At 35.3% G+C, this 15,909-nt stretch overlaps 1 protein-coding gene across 1 annotated transcript in view; it reads left to right on the top strand.

The window, feature by feature from the left end:
- The first annotated feature begins 281 nt into the window (after positions 1–281).
- Positions 282–15,909, top strand: part of LOC110099987 (FT-interacting protein 3) — a 23,111-nt gene continuing 7,483 nt past the window's right edge. Inside the window, exons 1-2 of the mRNA XM_020827337.2 lie at positions 282–392; positions 529–630. The gene's annotated coding sequence lies outside the window, so the exon portion shown is untranslated. The remainder of the gene's footprint in view (positions 393–528; positions 631–15,909) is intronic.

Below are 15,909 nucleotides of genomic sequence, written 5' to 3'. Positions count from 1 at the left end.
GGATCATCGAATTTATCTTTTGTTAAAAAATTATGTATTATTTTACTCTTAATCTTTTTAAATATTAAATATAAAAATATATAAAAAAATATTATATATGAATATATATTTTTAAAATTATTGTTCATTAAATAAAATTCATTCTAGCTAAATATAAAAATAGGGTTTAAATTATTATTATTTTTTAGAGTATACAGCCGACTTGTCTTTGTATGTCTAAATTGGAACAGAAGAAATAATTATTTGCCTAACGAAGGAAAAAAAAAAGCGAAAGAAAAAAAGAAAATTTTATATTTCCTTAAAAGACTGCAACAAAAAGGTGCCCCCTTAGCTTCTTTTTCTGCTGCGAGTCTCCTCAAGTCTCCTCGTTCCTCGCCATTGCCATTTGCCAGGTTTCTCTCTCCCTCCCTCCTCCATCCCCTCCCTCTCTCTGCTAGGGTTTCTCAGATTTCGGGCAATTGAAAGCCGTGTGACAGCCGCATTGTAAGTGGACGATGTCTTCTTGTCTTTTTGTCTTCTTCGTTTCAGGGTTGGTAGTGGTACGGGGGAGCTTGAACTGATCTCCTGCTCGGATCTGCAGTGAAGAATCTACAGGAGGACTTGCTCGAGACAGAAGGTTTCATCTAGAAGGTGAAGAGGGTTTCCCTTTGGTTTCGCTTAGTTTCTCGTACATTATATTTAGGATAGAGATATTCGCCGCTTGCCTCCGTTTTTTCCTGCTTTGTGTGGCTTTTTGAATATTTGAGTAACCGGAAAGTGGAAGCTCACGCGGTAATCTGGAGTGCCGATGTTAGGATCTGGTATTATCCAGAGGTTTTCTCTAGCTTTCTAGTAGCACAGCTTCCGTTTTGGTAAAATGCATCTTGTCTTGTTCGTGGAATATTAGACGCGTTGGATTTGATGTTTCTCTTCCAAAATTTTATCCGAGTTTCAGATCTTGGTGGTTAAACAATTGCTAAGGGTTTCATGTACAACTACATGAAATCTATGTGACTTTGACGTTATTTTTTTGCTCTTTTTCGAAGTAAAGGTTTCGATCTTTACTTCATGTTGCTTCCGGAGAGCTAGCTTCTAAAGCCACCTACTTTCTTTCTGTAGTTGTGTAGGTGAAGAAATAATTTATATATTCTTTCATTCCTTAAGATTCGGAAGTTCCTATCTTTAGCTTTATTTTTATTTTGCTGCAGACTAAGTCCACCTTATTTATATTTGACTGTTTCAGCTTCTTTATTCTACGGGTGCAACTCGATCGTCATCTGGCTGAAGCTAAAAAACTTTGTTTCTTTCGTGTTCTTTGACGTTTTATTTTTTGCGACAGGAAAATAGCGAGTGTATTACGTATTTGTCTAAAAAATTACCTTTTTCTTGCCCAAAAAAAGGTCTTTTTCTTATCGATTTCCTATCAAAACAAAAAGCCAGTAAAGTAGAAATTTGTTTTTAACAACTCAAAATCAGCCAGAGAAGCTGTTTCTGGTGAATTTCGGTCGGATAAGCCTTATGGTTATTTCTAGCAATCATGCCATAGACAATCGGTTGGTAAATATCCACGGAGTGTTTTTTCGTCTGATCGGGTTGTTTTGGAAATATAACTTTCTTGACACAAGGGTTTTTTAGCATTATCTTCCTAATAAGTTAATAATCTACACATTATAAATTAAATATAATATTTTTGGGTAGCATAATTATATTGTGAGTTAATCATATACACAACTCGAATTATATTTAACATAAGATTTACCCAATTAAAATAAATTGATTAAGCATGAAAAACAAAAAGAGGATTCACCCCATCTAAATTATTGAATTGATCGTATCATGAAGAACCATTATATTCGTGCAACATAGATAATGGAATTAATCAGTTGGTAGTGTTGATAGTGCTAGACTTCATCTAGCATTGATAATTAATAATAGATTTTTTTTTGGTTGCAAGGTTTGGTACCCTTGACCAGTAAAGTTGGAGGCCAAGATTAATGCGAGTTAATCTTCCTAGATACAAGAAAGTAATTGAACATTTCTTATAAGAAAATATCTCTTTTTAAAAGAATTTTTTTTTTTTTGCATCCAGTTGACAATATGCATGATATTGTGACCTCCTCAAAAAATTCTTTTTCCATGGTTGGATTAAAAAGATTGCTATCTAATCATGCATCATGTTTTATATGATGCACATATCGTAGCGTCCTAGAAGGACTAAGCTAGAATTTGATAGAACCATTTCTTAGGTGAGCTTTAGATGGTGTGATTAACCGCCAAACATATTCTAAAGGTTTGTAGAGGGTTAGTGGATCCTTGTACTGTTCAAGCTAGTTGTAGAAGACTAGAAGTCCACACGTGCTTATCTGATTGGCTAGCTTGTAACTGCCTGAGTGCTCTTCGCTTCCTGGGAACGCCGGGAATTGCAACGCCATGTAATGCGGCGTTCCCAGGAAGCGAAGAGCACTCTGACAGTTACAAGCTAACCAATCAGATAAGCATATGTGGACTTCTACAGTTGTTAGCTAGTCCCGCTAGTTGTAGGAGTAACATGACAAGGAGAGAAAGACCGAGGTTTCAGGATGTCGGAGGCATTAATTTGATTTTGGTGGATTTGATGAAGCCGATTATACCGTTCTTCCATTTAGACGTGCACAAAAGGCTTGGGGTGAGACCGACGGGTGGAATATTGTTGCATGGTCCGCCTGGGTGTGGGAAGACAATGCTTGCTTATGCAATTGCCAATGAGTCTGTCTTGTCATTCCACAAAATTTCTGCTACTGAAGTGGTGTCTGGTGTCTAAGGTGCATCTGAAGAAAGCATACGTGACCTTTTCAAAAAGGCATACCGAACTGCTCCTTCCATTGTTTTCATCGATGAGATAGATGCCATTGTTTCCAAGAGAGAAAACTTACAAAGGAGGATGGAACACTTGCAGCTAATGACTTGCATGAATGAGTCACAGGAAATATCTAGTTACGTTCTTGTAATTGGAGCTAAAAACTCTTCTAAATAAAATGAATTTAAGTCGTTTATAAATTTGGATAGAGTTATTTTTTGTTACATTCAATTGTAGATTTTATGCCAATAAAAAAAGTAACAAAATGTCATTTACATCATAAGCAAGAATCATCCCCGTCTTACTTCACAAGGAACATCATGTCATTATTGGGCATGAAGCATTATAAACAATGAGCGTAAGTTCAATCTTTAATGAGTGACATCGCACCCAAATCATCAAACAAGGTCTAAATTATTTCCCGCCTCATAAAATTGTGAATATATCACATATGGACTTGTATAGAGCAATTTTGTTGACAAATCATTTTGGATTCTAATACCAATTTGGAATAGCAAAAGAAATTGAAAGTATCTCTATAGAAATATAAAGATGAATACTTTTTGGACTAATATTAAAGAAGTGATATAACACCATCAAAAGATTTCAACCTTTAGTGAGGACTTTGTTATGTGAGGAATCTGATTGTGCTAATGAATTGGGTTGTTTTGTTTCCTCGAACCTCAAGTTTGTTGTAATTGCTGGAGGGTGTAGGGGGCTTACCCTCTGCTTGCGTTCAAGTGTTTCAAGCTAGAATTTTTTCTCATATAATGCCCTAATGCTGTGTACTCGAGCGCCACAGCGTTGAATGTTAAAGAGTCGAGCACTGCAACCTATGATGCACAAATACGGACACGATGACATGGATACGACGACACTGATACAACATGACACGGGCACGAGACACGTCAATTATTAAAAATATAGGACATGGGCATGAGTTATACACTATATTATCATTTTTTATATTTTAAAAGTAACGTGTAAAAAATTAAATAAGTATAATATTAAAAATAATGTACTTGCTGCCTTGCTGGAGGGTGTAGGGGGCTTACCCCCTGCTTGCGTTCAGGTGTTTCAGGATAGAATTTTTTCTCATATAATGCCCTGATGCTGTGTACTCGAGCGCCCCAGCGTTGAATGTTAAAGAGTCGAGCACCGCAACCTATGATGCACAAATACGGACACGACGACATGGATACGACGACACGGATACAACATGACACGGGCATGAGACACGTCAATTATTAAAAATATAGGACATGGGCACGAGTTATACACGATATTATCATTTTTATATTTTAAAAATAATGTGTAAAAATTAAATAAGTATAATATTAAAAATAATGTAGAAATAATAAGTCATTTAACTAAATTTGTGTTTAAAATAATTAATATTGGGATATTGAGAGTCAGACATTGATGTTATGCAGTAAGTATTGGACATAGATGTCAAGAAGGCACATGTTGTCGATGTTAAGATAATGTCGGACAAAGATGAACTGTCAAGTTGTGAGTGTAGAAATTGTTAACATCGAGCATCAATGTTAAGAAAATGTTAAACTTTGATGTTAAGATGGTTTTGAAATACCGATGTTGTAATAACTTCAGACGTCGATGTTGAGATGACATCGGACGTTGTTGTGAAACTAAAGTCGCGATCGCTAAAGAGAAATGAAAATGAGAATATTCGATGAAAAATGTGTTGAGTGTGAGCAATTGATTTGGTGTTGTTGATAGGAAATTAGAAATTTATTTTGCATATTTAAATAAATAAAATGTTCAAAATAATAGAATGTATTTTAAAAAAAATTCATAGTGTCCATTTTATATTTAATAGTTCTTTAATTAGACATGTTTTTTGTGTGTCCGACATGTGTTTGAGGTGTGTTGGACATGTGTCGTGTCGGACATTGCACGTCTTTTTGAGGAGAGGTGTCTGTGCATCATAGACCGCAGCGGTCTAGATACCACGCCAAAGCGGATTAAGATAGAGGTTCAAGCATTTTAGCACCCCAAATTGGCGCCGCACCACTGCGAGACAGACGATGATTTTCTTTCTCGTTTTTCTGAAGGGTTGCGTCCCTTGGGGTTATTTGCTTGTGTTTCTCTTGTATTTTTGGTGTGGTAGACAGAGAACGGTGCATGTGAGAAGAGAAGCAATGAGAGAGCAAGAGAAAAGAGAGATCTGTAATTATTTCTCCCAATTTTCATAGTGGGTTTCTTGGTGTGTTGTGGCTCTGTGATTTTTTTCCTATTTAGAATTTTTTTCCGGTAAATCCTGTTGTCCATTATTTTTTTGTTGCTTTTACTTTCTTGCTTGTTTCATCATTATGTTGTTTATTCCTCCTCATCCCCAACAATTGTTATCAGATTTAGGTTGTTCAGTTTGAGTTGTAGTAATGGCGGACAAAACAAGATACAAGAATGAGAAGTTCAATAGCTCGAACTTTGCATTATGGAGGATTCAAACTGAAGATTTGTTGTATCAGAAGAAGTTGTATTTGCCATTGGAAGAAATCACCAAAAAGCGGGATTCTATGATTATGGTGTTGTGGGAGGTTCTTGATCGGACTACATTAGGTTTGATACGACTTTGACTTTCCTCATCTGTTGCATTCAACATTATGAATGAGAAGAATTCAGTTAATCTCTTAACCGCACTGACTAAGATATATGGGAAGCCATCATCCTCAAATAAAGTGTTCTTGATGAAAAAGTTATTTAATATGAAAATGTTGGACAACAACCCAATGACATAATACCTGAATTACCTGAACACTGTGATGAGTCAATTGTATTCAATTGGCATCAATTTTGTTGATGATGTGAGAGCATTGCTATTATTAACTTCATTGTTAGAAAGCTGAGTTTGGTTTGTTACTGCTGTGAGTAACTCTTTAGAAAGTTCAAAGCTGAACTTTGAGCACATTATGGGGTTATTGCTTAATGAAGAGGTTCACTGGAGGTCGAATGGTGAACTTTAAATTCTGCTTTGAACTTTGAAGTAAGAGGAATGAGTTTAGTGATAAATCCAAATAGAGGGAGATCTAAATCCAATAGAGGAAAGTCTACTTCAGTTAGAGGAAAAATTGTGCTGGAGCTATGGAAAGAAGGGTCACTTGAAGAAGGGTTGTAAAGTTCGAAAGAAGGGTAGTGGTGGAGAAAATCATTCTGCAAATGTATATGTAGAAGAGTTTCGGTTAGATTATCTGATTTTATCTCTGGACAATTCTAAATCTTGGGTGATAGATTTTGGTGCTTCATTTTATGCAAGTCACAAGGATATATTCAAGAACTATTCTCTAGGTGATTTGGGTAAAGTGCATCTTGGGGATAACGAGCCCGACAACATTGTTGGACAGGGAGATGTTGATATTAGAAGGCCAGATGGGTCAATTTGGAGACTAAAAAATGTTAGGCACGTTTCTTGTTTGAAGAGGAGTTTAGATTTTGAGTCAGTTTGCAAATTCAAGCTGTGTGACATTATTCATAGGAGATACTTGGATGGTGATAAAAGGGACTATTGTAATAGCTCGTGGCAGTATTGAATGTACCTTATATGTTGTTAATAGAAGAGCATATTCTATTAGAGTAGTAGATTCAGATGTTGATGGAGGTCTTTGACATCAAAGGCTTGGCCATATGAGTAAGAAAGATATGCATTCACTTCTTATTAGAGGAAAATTTTGTGGCTAAAAATCTATAGATTTAGATTATTGTGAAAACTGTCTATATGGAAAAAAAAGGGGCAAGCTTTTCAAATATTAGTTCAAAGGTCAAGTCAAAGAATTTGGAATTAATGCATACTGATGTATGGGGTCATGCTCCAATTCTTCTATAGGAGGACCTTTCTATTTTGTCACATGTATTGATGATCACAATAAGAAGTTATGGATGTACTTTTTAGAACAAGTCAGATGTGTTTGATGCTTTTAAGAAGTGGAAGGGCATGGTTGAGCTTGAAACATGTTTAAAGCTCAAGTGTTTCAAACCAGATAATGGTGGTGAGTATCGTGACAAGAAGTTCAAGGAGTATTATGCTTTTAATGGGATCAGTCATGAGTTTACTGTTCCAAGAACACTATAGTAGCATGGTGTTGCAGAGCGCATGAATAAAACTATCATTGAGTGTGCTAGGAGCATGAGATCACATGTTGATCTACCCAAACTGTTGTGAGCAAAGACAATGAATACTACAATTTATCTGATCAATTGTGGTCCTTCAATTCCTCTGTATGACGGGTTACTTGAGGAAGCCTAAAGTGGAAATGAGGTTAGTATATCCCATCTCAAATGTTTTGGTTGTTCATCCTATGTTCATGTTGATGTACGTTCGAGGAGTCAGCATGATCCAAAATCTATGAGATGTACATTTATTAGATATGACTCAGAAGAATTTGGTTATAAATGGGATTATCAGAATCAGAACGGACACGGCGACACGGACACGACACGACACGGACACGAGACACGGTTTTTTTGAAAATATAGGACACGGGTACGGCGCGGACACGGCAATACATTTTTTATGTAGTGTATATATATTAATGTAATATCATATTAAAAATGACAAACAATAATAAATGAATGACATGATAATTTGTCTAGCTTATAATATAAAATATTTAGTACAAAGTATCTAGTACAACCACAAAAATATAAGCAAATAATCACTTACTACAACATCAAGCATTCAAGCTTGAACTATTAGGATTAGCTTTAGAGGTTTGTTTTTGGCCTTCAATATTATCATCATCATTGAATATCATTATTTTCAACTCTGGTTCAACAAGAGAAAGATTTGTAATTGTGCAAAAAGAGAGGAGATGAAAATACCTTCACTGCCAAAGAGAAATGAAAATGAGAATATTCGATGAATGGGTATTAAATGCAGACGTTGATTTGGTATTGTGAATATGAAATAAGAAATTTAGTTTAAATCTCACCAAATATAAGAAATTATATTTTAAAAAAAATTATAAAATATTTAAGATACGCGTGTCCAATTTGTTTTTAATATTTTTTTAAACGGACACGTTTTCGGCGTGTCGGACACGGTGTCGGACGAGTGTCGTGTCGGACACGGTGTCGGACACTGCACGCCTCTTTGAGGAGAAGTGTCGGTGCATCATAGTCAGAAAGTCATAAGGAGCAGAGATGTTAAATTAATTGAAAATCAAATGTATTAGAAAAGAAATGGGACTCTTGAAGATTCTTCCAAACATTTTAAAATTGAGGATGATGATGATTAAGAAGTTAAAGCTGATTAAACATATAGAGGAGACTCCTGCTACTGAAATGAGATCCACCAGAATCTCAAAGCCAGTACTAAGGTACTCTCCTTGTATTATTTATTGCTGACATATAGTTGTGAACCAGAGTGCTATGATGACGCAATTCAAGTTAATGATTCAATGAAGTGGGAGCAAGCCATGGATGATGAGATGCGTTCACTTGAGTTGAATCAGATTTGGAAGTTGACAAAGCTACCAAATGACAAGAAAGCACTGCAGAACAAGTGGGTTTACAAGTTGAAAGAAGAACCTGATGGTAACAAACGCTACAATGCTAGCTTGTAGTTAAAAGTTTTCAACAGAAGAAAGGAGTGGACTTCATTGAAATTTTCTTTTTGGTGATGAAGACGACTATAATCAAAGTTGTACTGAGCATATGGATGTAAAGACAACATTTCTTCATGGTGACCTTGATGAAGAGTTGTATATGGTGCAACCTCAGAGATATGTGGTTAAAGGTATTGAAGATATGGTATGTAGGCTCAGGAGGAGCGCGCTTATATAAACTGAAGTAGGCACAAGACAATAGTTTAGGAGATTTGATAGGTTTCTGTCAAATAATGGGTGCATGAAGTGCCAGACAGACCACTGTTATTTTTTAAAATATTTTGATAGCTGTTATATTATTCTGCTTTTGTGTGTGGATAACCTGTTGGTTGCAGGGTTATATACGAAGAAAATAAATGTCCGAAGGAGCAATTATCAAAGGAGTTTGAAATGAAAGATCTGGATCTAACAAAGAAAATTCTTGGTATGAGAATCAATAGAGATAGAAGTGCAGGTATATTGAAGTTTTCTCAGGCAGAGTATGTTGAAAATGTGCTTTAGAGATTTAACATGAATTAGACAAAGCCAGTTTGCACTTCCTTGAAGAAGACTCCGTATGCTTCAACAGTTGAAAGTTTGATATATGTTATGATCTACACAAGATCTAATATAGTATATACAATGGGAGTTGCTAGTAAATTTATGAGTAACTCATGAATCATTAGGAGGCGGTTAAATGGATTCTCAAGTACTTGAGAGGATCAATCGATAAAACTCTTTTCTTTGGTGGTGCAGGGATTAATCTATAGGGCTATGTAGATTCTGTTCTTGTTGGAGATTTTGATGGTTGGAGAAGCACAAAAGGTTATATCTTCACTTTAGGAAAGATTGCAGTCACTTGGGTTGCCAAGTTACAGAAGATTGTTGTGCTCTCAACCGCAAAAGCAGAGTACATTGCTATCATTAGGGCTAGCAAGGAGATGATTTAATTGCAAAGTTTCTTGACATAACTTGGCAAGGAGAAAAGGAATGAAAAATTTTATAGTGACAACATGAGTGTTAGGTCGACCACTCAATTTGAACTGGTTCTTTGCTGTAGGATGCGGGCCCCTAAGGGGGGGGGGTGGAAATGGGAAGGCAGGAAGCACATGGGTGGGGCCCAATTATTGATGGGAGCTTGGGTTAGGGGGGGGAATTCAAATGTGGAGGGCTGTTTAGGGATTAAGCATTAAATAATTATATTGTGCTTTAAGTATTCTCCTTTTGGCTAGGGTGAGGGTTATCTTGATTCTGAGCTGAAATTTGAGATATCTTGTTTTTGCTTTTGGGGTTCTAAGTTGGGAGCTTGGGTTAGAGATTTGGAGAGTGGAATCTTCCTCTTGAATTGAAAATTCATTGTATCATATTGTTTCTTCTCAACTATTGTTGAATATCAAGTGCTGTTTTCGGTATTTCCCTACAATTTTTCATCAAAATATTCTCATTCTTGCTGTTTTTATATGAATTTATGCAAGCTTTCCTTATTTTGGTGGTTGTTTTCTATCAGAGTGCTATACATCTAGCCAAGAATGTTGCATTTCATGCTAGGATGAAGCACATCCAACTTTAGTATCATTTCATCAGGTCGTTTCTGGAAGATGGTCGGTATCTTTGGAGAAGATACACTCGATCGAGAATCTTGCAGATATGCTGATGAAGACATCATTAATTGATAAACTAAAGCTATGCGTGGAACTTGATTGTATTGAGCAATTGGGTTGTTCTGTTGCCTCAGATCAGAAGTTTGTCTTGCTTGTTAGGGGGTGCGGGAGGTTTGCCCATGTTGGGTTTGGGTGCAAAGAAGGTGTTGTGTACCCGAGCACCTTGGCGCTGTGTTTCTGAGCGCTCTCGGCGTTGAACGACATAGCAAAGCACCTTAGCGGATCAAGATAGAGGTTTGAGCAACGGATCGCCCCAAACTAGTGTCGCACCGCTACAAGACAAATTGGATATTTTCTTTTTTGTTTTTATGAAAGGTTGTGTCTCTTGGGGTTTTTTACTTATCTTTCTCTTGTATTTTTAGTGTGGTAGACATAGAGCACGGTGCATGTAAGAAGAGAAGCAATGATAGAGTGAGAGAGAAAATAGATATGTAATTATTTCTCCCAATTTTCATAGTGGGTTTCTTAATGTGGTGTGGCTCCGTGTTTTTTTTTTCCCTATTTTGGATTTTTTCACGTTAATCTTGGTGTCTTTTATTTTTCTTCTTCTTTTACTTTCTTGCTTGTTTCTCATTATGGTGTTTACTTTTCATCCCCACCAGACTTTATGTTCTTGTTTTGAATATTTTTCATAGATGAATGCTCATATAATTAGTTCTCTATTTCATAGGGAGAGAAGTTTCGATTTAGACTAATTGTGATGCTCTTATTAGTTCTTCTTCTTGTTGTAAATTTGGGAGTTTGGTTCTTGTCCCTTGGCTTAAAGGAGTTTTAGGGGGGTGGGGGGCAGGGGGCAGGGCTGCAAATGAACCGAGCCAAGTATGTGATTGTTCGTGTTTGAGTTCGTTTATTATTACCTTGTTCAAGTTCGGTTCAAGTTCTGTTCATTTAGTGCTTATCGAGCTTTAAACAAACAAATATTAACGGCTATGTTCGTGAACATATTTAGCAAACAATTTATTGAACAAACAAATCTTAAATTTTGTTCATGAACATCTTAAACAAATAATCTAGCAAACATGGATAAATGTAAAATGTCTCTTGTTCATGAACAAATTCATTATGTTATAATAAATTTAAAATATTTATATTATGTATATTTATTAATTTTATAATTAAATATTATTGAGTTTTTATCGAGTTTATTCATGAGCTCTGAATCGAAAATGAATCGAGCTTCTTATCGTGCTTAATGTCGAGCTTGTCACGAGTTTCAAATGATGTTGTTCGTGTACATAAATGAACCAAGCACATTAGTGTTCAAGCTTGTTTATTTAAGGATCGAGTATTTAAAATGTTGTTCAAGACTTCAAGTTTGTTTGTTTAGTTAGTTAAACGATCACGAACGAGCTTTAATGGGGTTACAAGATCAATTAAGATCCCTTTATTCTATCATCTCGCATTGAATTGGACCCTGTTCTATTTAACTAATTATATAGTTCACCCAATTTTATTAAATGATCCTTATTTACAATTATGTGTTTTTTCATTGAAGGATACCTTATAAGGCAATTTTAGGCCAAATTAGGTTTAGAAAGGGTTTTGTGTCATATCAAATGTATCAAAAGAAATCAAAATCTTAGATGCTTTCCGTTTGGAAAAACAAAATGAGCTTTGGTGGCATTTTAAAATAATGTTATTGTTACATTCAAATTAACTATCTAACTAGAGGCATGTGCTATGTCTTTACTGTCATACTATCTTGATTTGAATTTTACTGAGTTGTATCAACATGTCATTGTTTTCTTTGTTTTTTTTTTTTGGGTTCAAATGATTTGAGCATAAATCTACCTTTTCATTATATATTTGAAGTTGATAAACCTTATGGGTTTTATATTATCTGAGTATTTTGTTGATTGAGTTTTACTATTTAGATTAGAGGCTTTTGGTGAAATTGGTTTGTGGGTTAAACTCACATTCGGCATTTGAGGATTAATTTTATTTTTGTTGTAGTGGTGAGATATGTTAGGCTCATTATGATTGGCATGACTTTTATCTAGGAAGGCACACATGTTGCTATTGAGGGAAGACTATGTTAACATCTTTAATCAAATTATAGGCTCATTGAATTGTTATGAAACCTTCTTTGATCGGTGCTACAAAAATCAGTCTTGTTCTTAGACTTGCGAATGGGTGTCCTGTACTCTATTGTCTCTTTGGCTATTTGAGTATGAAGATTGTCATTTGTCAATGTCTTTTACATATTTAAGTTTGCCGTACCTATTCTATCTTTAGTATAATGAGTTAGTAGTGCTTTCAACTCTTTGTGAGAATAAGTTGTAGCTTAATAGTTTTAGAATTCTCCTTCATTGGCGCTCATAGCTTTTAATCATCCATGGTTTATTGAGTGTTGGCTTTCATAATATATTGAGTTCATGAGGATGACAATCTCCTTTGAATTTTTGTCCTTAGATTTAAAGTGACAAGTTTTATGTTTATGAATTGAGTTAAGGACATGATTATATTTGTATGTTTTTTAGTCATATTTGCATTGATTGCACCCATCATTGGGAAAGACATATAGATTGTTTTTAGATATGTACTGTTCAAGATAGGGCATGGTATATGATTCCCTTGATTAAGATTTGACATTGATTGCACTAATCATCTTGAAGGAAATATGTCTATTTGGATATCAATAGGCTGAGATAGGGGGGGTCTTATGGCTCCCTTAAGTTATTATTTGACATAATTTAGTTTGTCTAAATATCAATGCCAAAAAGTGGATTGCATTTAGTTGATTTTTTTGCTTACTACTTAATGGGGTTTATATCAATTTAATGAAGGGAAATATAAAATAATTTATTAACTATTGATCATATTAGATTTTGCTACATGATTGCAAATTGTTTTAGTGATTTGAGTATTATATAAAATTCTTAGGTGAATTTTAGTTTGATGTGATTTAGAAATATTCTTAAATGCAATTCGGAAATGACATATATATTTAGGAAGCCTCACAAGACCTCAGTTCTCCCTTGCCTTTAAAGTTTGCAAATCTCAATAGCAAGATATCCTTCAACTAAGTAGTACAATGTGTAAACAGTTGGAATAAGTCAAGACTTTAGAAGTTTGGGCTCTCTTGACACACCTAACATTTGATGTTTTTGTTAATAGTGGTCAATAGTTGTGAATATCAACAAATAGGATTAGAGGTGTCAAAATGGGTATTTGAGTAAGTTTTTAGTCGAAACCGGAATTGATCTGGGTTCAATTCAGCTTACCTGAACCTAACTCAGTTTTGTGAATGGGTTAGAAATTCAGGCCTAGACCTAACCCCTCGGGTTACCGGGTTGACTTGACCCTACCCACTAATCCATAATATAGCCATGCAAGGGGGGCGAGCGCGTGCAGGCAAAGGAGATGTGAGCAAGTGTGGGTGAAGGGGCATGATTGAGCGAGAGCACACGTGGGTGAATGGGTCACGAAAGAGAGTTCATGCGTGCAAGCAAGGCCTGTGCTAGCGCCGGAGCGGGCAAGGGTGTAGGTGCTGGCCGGGCATTGGTGTGGTATGGGCGAGGGTCCTAGTGCGGACGCGAGCGTGGGAGGGCTCGCTGCAGATGCGGGTATAAGCACGAGACGACTATTTTAGGGTTTCAGATCAACACGAACTCGACCTGATTTTAGAAATAGGTCAGAAAATGAAATCCAAACCCAAAATTTTTTGAGTCATGTTCGAGTCGGGTCAAGTATTGACGCCCATAAGTAGGATTTGGTAGGCCACACATTTAGGATTAGCAATCTTATGTGAGTTAAGCTTATTTGTGAAGATTTTTGGATTTCTTTTATGCATGGGTGTACTTTGGAATTGGAAAAGTGTTGTTTATTTTTTACAATATGATTGTGATTTCTTTCTCAGCGGATCAAATCTTTTCTCTTCTCTTGCAGATGTAGTAGGCTTGGTGTAAGTTGGATCACATAAATCTTGGTATTTTTATGGCCAGGTTACATCTTTTTGTTGTGTTCACTTCACTTCATGTGCATCATTCTCTATCCTAATTGACACTTCCACAACTCTTCATTTGGAGTCTTTCATTGCCTCATATATTAATTGGGCCCATCATTGAGAAGAAAGGTGTGTTGTATTTGTTTGGGCATATATTAACACACTAAGGGTTTTTAAATGTATAGGCTTTGTTGATCAATGACATACTTCACTATGGACAAATATACATTGGTTTTATTGGAATAAAAGGTTGTTCTAGTTGGAAATTCATTTTTGGTGAATTCCATTGAATAAAATGGTTTTAGGTGAATTCTATTTGTTATTTACGTCAATGAAATTTAGTTGTAAGCATTTAAGGATTGAAAATATTAGTCGGTTTCATTGTGGGTAGTTTTAGATAAATGTTGGGGGTAAATTTAGAGTAGGTTCCACTTGAATATTAGTTGATCTAGGTATACTTTGGCTGTTGTGGGAGTTTAGTTGAGAATAAAACATCAATAGGCTATATTGTGGATTGTTTTTACTTTGGTTGTAATAAAAATGGTTGATGGTTAGATGGGTCTCTTTGAGAATCCAACTACATGAATTTGATTTGTGGCAAACTTAGTACTTTAAATTATCATTTAAAAGTCTTCTAAAAAATAAAATTTGGCACAAATTCTAGGCAAAGCTAATTGTATTAGGTTTTTATCAAGCGAGATTTTTCAATAATTTGTTGGAATATGTGAAAGCAAATAGATGATCTAATTTGCATTGTCTGATCACTTATGATTGAAGGGATCTGCACTAGTACTTGGTGGGATGATTACTTCAACTGAATTAGTGGGCACTTTGTACTTGACTTGGTAGATGTTAGGTTCTTCGTTTGCATAAACTGTGCTCCCAAGACACCAAAGGATTTGATTGAGAATAATTTGCATTTTTCCACGAGCTTTACTGATCATGTGCTATTCTATTTTATGACTATTTTATGTATTTTAAATATTTTTGTAGTTGGGAGAGGTTGGGCTGTTCTTATGAACTCAAGGTCTTTGGTGTACCACCATAAAATGTTTGGGGATTTTTCCTAATATTTTGAATCTTGTAAAAGAAATTTTATATTTTAAATGGGCGTTAGGGATATTTTTTATATATTTTATGAGCTAATTCATAATTTTAGAGAAGTATATGGGGGTTAATTTAAAATTTTTCCCTACAAATTTGCTATTTTGAAAACCACAAGATTATTATGCAAAAATAGGGGAACTTTTAACCTTTTGACCTTATAGGCGGTGCATTTGTGTTGGTTGGGCTGAAACTGAAGCTTAAAAAAAGGATGTCCTTGATTCTAATAGTTGGCAAAATAGATGTTGACCATTTGTAGTTGCACTAGTCTAAAAGTGGACAAAAAAATCTCAGTAAGAGATGCATGCTAACCTTTTATGGATCTCAATGAGTAGCAGATTTTTTTGCAAATATGTATGTCAATGTCTTTGGATTAAATTTGTCGAACGGTTTCTTGAATATGACGTCAAATTATTATTTGGGCTTTTAAAGTCACGTGTGGGCTTCGAAAGACGCATATCATGTTGTAGTAGATGTCTGGCCATAACTATCACTAATGCACTTGATAAGCCTAAGGGGATCAATGCAAGGTTTAAAATTGCGTAACTACGCCTCGAGGCGGTCTGAGGCGTAAGCCTCACGAACACAGAATTGCGTAAATGAAAAATTAAGGATTTTAGCAGGAAAATAATAGCAATATTGTACCTTACAATAAAAATATCTAAATAATATATGAAAATAGTGGATAATAAGAAAGTAGATGCAATAAAATCATGTCTCAAAGTACAAAATCACAAAATATTAGTTTAACAAAACTCCAAAAATACAAAAAACATATAA

Source organism: Dendrobium catenatum, unplaced genomic scaffold (genome assembly GCF_001605985.2).
Source record: "Dendrobium catenatum unplaced genomic scaffold, ASM160598v2 fragScaff_scaffold_1595, whole genome shotgun sequence".
Lineage (NCBI taxonomy): Eukaryota > Viridiplantae > Streptophyta > Magnoliopsida > Asparagales > Orchidaceae > Dendrobium > Dendrobium catenatum.
The sequence above is the reverse complement of the archived record's forward strand: the minus strand, read 5'-3'. Positions and strand labels throughout refer to the sequence as shown.